The sequence below is a fragment of the Strix aluco genome, chromosome W, assembly GCF_031877795.1.
Source record: "Strix aluco isolate bStrAlu1 chromosome W, bStrAlu1.hap1, whole genome shotgun sequence".
Classification (NCBI taxonomy): Eukaryota; Metazoa; Chordata; class Aves; order Strigiformes; family Strigidae; genus Strix; species Strix aluco.
In genome coordinates, this window is record NC_133970.1 from 39,348,954 (window position 1) to 39,356,218 (window position 7,265).

At 46.2% G+C, this 7,265-nt stretch overlaps 1 pseudogene; it reads left to right on the top strand.

Moving 5' to 3' along the window:
- The first annotated feature begins 2,984 nt into the window (after nucleotides 1-2,984).
- Nucleotides 2,985-5,885, top strand: LOC141917613 (uncharacterized; annotated as a pseudogene).
- Nucleotides 5,886-7,265: the final 1,380 nt, after the last annotated feature.

Genomic DNA, 7,265 nt, shown 5'->3' on the forward strand with positions numbered 1-7,265 from the left:
GTTGTCCCACCCCACGTTGGGCACCAGAAAAGACTGTGGTGGTTTGACCTTGGCTAAATGCCAGGTACCCACCAAGTCGCTCTATCACTTCCCCCCCTTTCCCCTTTTTTTCTCAACAGGGCAAAGAGGGGAAAGAAAAGAAGATAGAAAAAAACCCCAACCCTTGTGGGTAAAACAAAAGCAGTTTTAATATAAGCAAAGTGAAGCAAAGGTCCGCGCACGGAAGCAAAAAAAAAGAAAACAGATTTATTCTTTACTTCCCATGAACAGGCGATGTCGGGCCTTCTCAGGAAGCAGGGCTCCGATACGCATAGTGGTTGCCTCAGAGGACCAAGGGTGACCCCACCCCCTTCCTCCTTTCTCCCAGCTTTATACTGAGCAGACGTCATATGGTCTGGAATATCCCTTTGGTCAGTTCGGGTCAGCTGTCCTGGTTGTGTCCCCTCCCAAGATCTTGCCCACCCCGTCCCACTGTGGGGGGGGAAATGTCAGAAAGAGCCTTGGTGCTGTGTAAGCACTACTCAGCAGTAGCCACAACACCAGTGTGCTATCAACACCCTGCCAGCTCCCAACATAAAACACAGCACCATGAGGGCTGCTACAGGGGAAAACCAATTCTGGCTCAGCCAGACCCGGTACAATATTTTACTAATTCTTCAGGATCCTGCACCTGTTCGGGAGTGAAGTTCCAATACATGAGAGTTGCCCACTGTTCTAGGTACTTGCCCACACCATCCCACACCCCCAGCCACTCATAACTCTCCAAAATTGGGGTAGATCTCCAGGTGATACTCTTAAATAATTGCTTAACCCTGAACAATCTATGAACCACATGCAGGAACACACCGGCTCCGAGCAGTAAGAGGATCATGTTAATGTCAACATTCCAAGGATATTCAGAATTCCCAAAATTATCAAACACAATAGTAAATAGACCCAGGACCAGTGACTTCATCGTGTCATAAATCAGCATTACATAATACAGCAAAACCAAAATCATAATCACAGAATCACAGAATCACAGAATCATTCAGGTTAGAAAAGACCCTTGGGATCATCGAGTCCAACCATCACCCCTACTCTACCAAGTTCTCCCCTACACCATATCCCCCAACATCTCATCTAAACGGCCCGTAAACACATCCAGGGATGGTGACTCCACCACCTCCCTGGGCAGCCTATTCTGCTGTCTGACCAGTCTTTCTGTGAAAATTTTTTTCCTAATGTCCAGTCTAAACCTTCCCTCTTGCAGCTTAAAGCCATTCCCTCTTGTTCTGTCACTAATTACCTGTGAGAAGAGACCAGCACCAACCTCTCTACAATGTCCTTTCAGGTAGTTGTAGAGAGTGATGAGGTCTCCCCTTAGCTTTCTCCTCCTCAAACTAAACAGTCCCAGCTCATTCAATCACTTCAAGTCTCATGGGTGTTGAGCAGCAGTATGGGAACTACATACAGCAAATGAGGTGATAAAATCTTAAGGAGCCAAGGAATTGACATTTATTATCCAATCTGTCATTATCGCAACCCTCAAGCCCCACTTTGGGCACCAAAAAGTACTGTTGTTGTTTGAACTTGGTCAGCAGCCAATCACCACACAGCTGGTCGCTCATCCTTTCCCCTGCCTGGAAAAATAGGGGAGGGACAAAAATGTAAAAAAACTCCTAGGTTGAAATAAAAAAACAGTTTAGTGATTGTAATGCAACAAAACAATAACAGAAAGTACAAATGGGTAATGGAAAATGTGATTGCTCACCACCTGCCAAACGATACGCAGCCTGTCCCTGGCAGCAATCCCAAAAGAATGAAGATCCTGCCGTCACAGACCTAAAGCAAGAGAGAACGTGCCTCCTGTATATACTTAGCATAACGTCACATGATATGGAATACTGTGAGAGACTGAAATGTCAAATGATTGTCTCAAAGCTTGCTTGTGTGTGTGCTTTGAGTCATGGGGTGGTGTCAGTAATGCCTCGAACATTCATCAAGGACCAGCTGTGGCCTTTGTAATTAGTCTAAGGAATGCACCCAAGGAAGCAGGAGTGTATCCAAGGATGCACCCTCCCACTCCCTTGCAGTTGTATTGACAAACTCCTTAGATAAGCCTCAAAGAGGGGGAAACGTGGACTGAGGGAAACCAGGTATTTCTCATCTAGCACAAGGACTGCTGATCACTGGCTCCATTGTGTAAGCCTGATACTTTGTGGCTCTACTATGTACGCCAGATGCCATGCATGCCTTGCTAATGACTTTGTGACTTCACCCGTGAGGAGGTGATAAGAACTGATAAGAGGTGATCATTTTTACCCCAGAAGCCAGATGATTGCTCAAGAAGCATGAAGTCAGCAGATCTGTGGGAGCTGAGGCAAAACCAAAGGTGGGCAGGGCGAGCATGACCACTGACTCAATTGGACAATGGGTTGTGCACCCCATTCCCCCTCAGTGTATGTGCAGAACCCATGCTCCACCTTTTTCCTCATCTCTCATGGAAATGAGTTCATGGAATACCTGCCTCTCTTTGCCTAGTATGCAAATCAGCTGATAAGATGAGCTTAAAAGGTGACAGAGAACTTTGCTGTGTGTACTCCTACCACCAAAGAACTGAAGACTGAGGACCAACGGGATGCTGCTGGATCCATGGTGGTGACTATTCTTGCGACTCTATTTCGGATGTTTGCTTGATTTCTGTCTTTTCCCTCCATTATGTCCTATTGCTACCACTCTTTTAATAACAAAAACTGTTTTGGGTGTATGGCATTTGACCTTGTTTGTGTCTTAATCTCGCTCTTGGGATCATATCAAAACCTCCCCTGACATTGGATTGGAACATTAAATTGACGTCATGGACAGGATCCCTTGAGACAAGAGTGCCATACTGTTCCCTAGAATACGTGAGACCTCTCAGGAATGTAAGGGGGCGAGATTGTGTTGTGTTTGGAACTTACGTGCTGCCTTCCTGAGACAACCGCTTCCCTGCTTTATACAAGATGAGTGACTGTAACACTGTTCCTTCAGGAAGAGAAGTGCTGTTTAATTTTTTAGAAAAGCATAATGCAAGACCCTCTGTGCCCGGAATGGACTGGGCACAGGGAAATTGGTATAATTTGCAGAGCATGGTTGATCGAATGAGTGCTTTGCTAAAGGATGCGAGAATAAGATCGCGAAAGGGAAAGTCGATTGTCTGTGCCGTTCTTGGTGCCAGTTTGGCTGCTGCGGTAGACACTAGGGACTGTCTTCATGTTGCTGAATCTCAAGTAATTGACTCCCTACAAAGCCTCATCCGGTTCCTTCAGGGACAAGTGGTGGAATTAAAAGAACAACTTGAGGGAGAAAGAAATCAGGTGAAATACCTGCAGAGCACTCTTAAGTATCAACTCTTTGAGGATATGGCCCCCGAGGAGACATCTCCGAAATCGGAAATTGGTTTCCCTTTTGGTGACTTGCAGGCAGCAAGAGATCAAGAAAAATTAGAACTAGCCTCGCTGCGACCCTTGGTTAAAACTGACTATGTTTATGATGATGAGCAAGATCAGTTTCCCCAAGTTACAACCAAGGAGGTCCCCCAAAGCGCCACTGAGTTGGCGAAATTAAAAAAGGACTTTGGCCGAATCCCTAAGGAATCGGAGATGGAGTATGTGTGGAGATTGTCGTTATCTGGGGGGGATCAGATTTTGCTGAGTGAAAAGGAGGCAGAGTGGTATTGGGGACCGGGAGTATTCTTAACTACTGGGAATTATCGTGCCCCTTGGTCTTTAACCCAGTGGGCAGCCTATTGGGCGGGTGGTTTGAACCCCTTGGAGAGGGGGGATCCCCTCCCAATTATGGGGACTGTTGATCAATTGGTGGTGAGTGTGCAGAAGGCATCTTGTTTGCAGATGATGTATGATCGAAAGTTGGAGCCTAGACAGGAGTCCCCGATGATGATGCTGGTAGACCCTGAACGAATGACTCCTCTTATAAGGGGACTCCCCAATTTCTTAAAGCTGATTGGTATACAATTACATGGGAAATTACAGGCGATGTCTCAGGGCAAAAGAGTTGCGGCTGCTTTAGAGGGATTAATGCCCGATCGGCACTGCCAGCCCTTGGATAGGAAGACGTGGACTTAGGGGGAGGTAGCCCAAGAATTGATTAATTATGGGTGCAAATATAGCACCATTAACATGTCAGCCACAAGAACAGACTCTAGTGGTCTGAGGCAAGCTGAAGTAAACATGGTTCTGTGCCCTGGGCATGGTAGAAGAATACCCCTTGCTAAACTGCCCGAAGGGAGAGACATCCCGAACAGGCGTAATATTCTGTGGGCAAAGGGATTGCAAAAGGGGATCCCATCGGATTTAATGGATGGGTTGCCAACAGACAAGCTAGAAAAACTGGTGACAGGGTGGCCTGATAAACTGACAACTAAGGAAATGGACTCTAAAAACACCAATACCTCCTGTGCACCTTATTGGAATGATTCTTTAGAGATAAATGCCCCTCAGAATCCGGGGGGAAACTAGATTCTTCAGTCTCCTGTGGTGAGCGGGGGGGCAAAGGCTGTATTCATATCAGACAGCTCACTGAAAATGGCCAGGGTGATTTATTAATTACAGGCATTGTGGGGCCAAAACAAATCCCGGTCACATTTTTGGTAGATACTGGGGCTCAAATTTCAGATATTAAAATGAGAGATGCCTAGAACTGTGGGATTAAATTTTCTAAACAAAGGCTGTTTGTAGCACATGCCTTTGGCTGCGTTCAACCACAGGCATTAGCAATGGTCAATCTGTGCTCGCCGGGAGAGGACATTGCCGTTGAGGTGGCAATGGTTGTGGGAGAATTTCCACTTCATCTCTTGGGACTTGATGTTTTGAAAAGGAGGACCTGGAGTGATAATAAAGGGAGGCAGTGGTCATATGGCTCCCCAACAATAGATATCTGGCTGTTATAAGCCGTGCCACAACTACCCCCTTCTAAGCTTACGAATGTTAAGCCCTACCCGATACCCTTGGGAGTCAGAGAGGGAATAACACCTGTGTTAGAGGACTTAAAAGAACAGTGTATTTTGGTTCCGACCCACTCCCCTTTTAATTCCCTGGTGCAGCCAGTACAAAAACCTAACGGCAAGTGGAGACTCACCATAGACGATCGCAGACTTAATGCAAATACTGGTCCATTGACAGCCACGGTACTGAATATCGCGGAGCTCATAGCTACAATCCAGGAACGAGCCCACCCAATCATGGAGATGGTGGATGTTAAGGATATGTTTTTTATGGTCCCCCTGCAACCTGAGGACCAGGAGTTTTGCTTTTGCCTGGGAAGGCCAGCAATTTACTTTTACCCAACTCCCACAGGAATATAAGCACTCCCCTACATTAGCCCACCATGCATTGGCGCAGGAGCTGGAGGAAAATCAGATAAAGCAAGGGGTCAATATTTACCAATATATTGATGATATTCTTGTTGGGGGGGATGAGGTGGAAAAGATTCGGACAACTCAGGATAATATAATTTCACATTTGGAAAGTCTGGGCCTGAAGATTCTGCCCGAGAAAATACAAACACCCTCGAGTGAAGTAAAGTTGTTGAGGATTTGGTGGAAGGGAGGAATGACTTGTATCCCACCTGACACTCTTTCCTGGCTAGATCAGATTAAGATGCCAGGGTTGAAAAAGGATTTACAACATGCACTAGGGCTACTTGTGTTCTGGAGAAAATATATTCCTGATTTTTCAATCACTGCAAGACCCCTACATGACCTGTTGCATAAAGGAGCCCAGTGGAAATGGACTGAGCTCCATGAAGAGGTGTTGCAGCTGCTAGTGTTTGAAGCAACTGCCCAACAAGCTGTGGGTCCCATTCACCCTACAGACCCTGTCCATATTGAGTGGGGATTTGTATGACCGGGCTGTCACAAACTGTTCATAAACAAGAAACTGTTCATAAACAAGAAACTGTTCATAAAGAGGATGTCTCAAACAACTCAAGTGGGACGCCCTGTGGGGGGGAAGCGGAGCAAGCTCTGTAGAGGTGGGGTGGTGGGCCGTTTCTCTCCCCCTCCCTCCTGTTGATGCCCAGTGACAGAAATTGCCTAACTGCACAGGTACAAGCTAGAGAAAATAAGAACCTTCTGGAATAATTTATTGCGCATGTGTAAGAAAGACTATATAAAGGCAATAGCCTACATGTGTCTTTGTCGACCCCCCACCTACGGACCAAGCTGTCTACTCTGCGACAACAAGGGATCCAAGGGTGGCAATTCTCCTTTTCCTATCCCTTCTTCCTCCTCTCTTTTCTCTTTCCTCTTTCTGCTCTTTTTCTCTCTCTTACGTATATTCATGTGTATAATTTTTGTAGGAGTTGAATTGCGATGGGTTGATCGCTGATGGGTCTCATTGCCAAAGTGCCTCTATTCGTTCTCCGGACGGTTATCAGTTGATTGTTGCCAAATTTTCTTCATTCACTTACTAAAGTGGTCAGTTAATAAAGTCACCAGCACAATTGTTCCTCTCAGACATTGTGGTGACTCGGCCCGCCCTGCTGCTCTGCCGAGCAGAGATCGGCTCTTCCACCTGCACGCAGGTTCTCGGGGAATTCAAAAGATACACCCCCCGCATAACTCACCGCGTGGGACGAGACAATAATTTTGGTGTCAGAAGTGGGATTCCCCGACTTGGTCAGTGAGAGGAATGTAGAAGGGATACCGACTGAGTTCGAGAACGGAGGACGCAAGATCGGCTGAGTCTGAATCCTTTGGCAGATGAACATGGCTTCTCAGGTTCAGCCTGATCTGGACTGCTCCCCTTTGCTAGAGCTGTTGAAAATGTATAAATCTTGCCCAATTCCCAGAGGGACAGCCTGGGAAGAGGAGAACTGGCAATCCCCGCTCACTGTCATGGAGCGAATAAAGGATTTGGCAAAAGAGAACAGGTCGAGACCTGGAAAACGAAAAGATGTGGTTTGCGGTATTTTGGGAGCAGCGGAAAAAGATAAATGCATAGTGAAACAGGCTGAGCAGGAGGTGAATTAATCTTTACAAGAGCTAGCTAAGAACTTAAAAGCAGAATTAGAAGCTGTCACGTCCCGCTCAGATGAGGGAGACAAGTGACTCAGTTTTGTAAATCCCCAACGGAGTGGACAGCGGTGAGACAAGTCTCGAAGTTCAAACATTAATTAACTTCCCACAATGTAGTAATTGGATACATGATAATTGACTAAGTATATAACGAGTTGTGGCAAGCAATACAGTATGCCTTGCATTTCTTAATAGTAGTGAAGGAAAA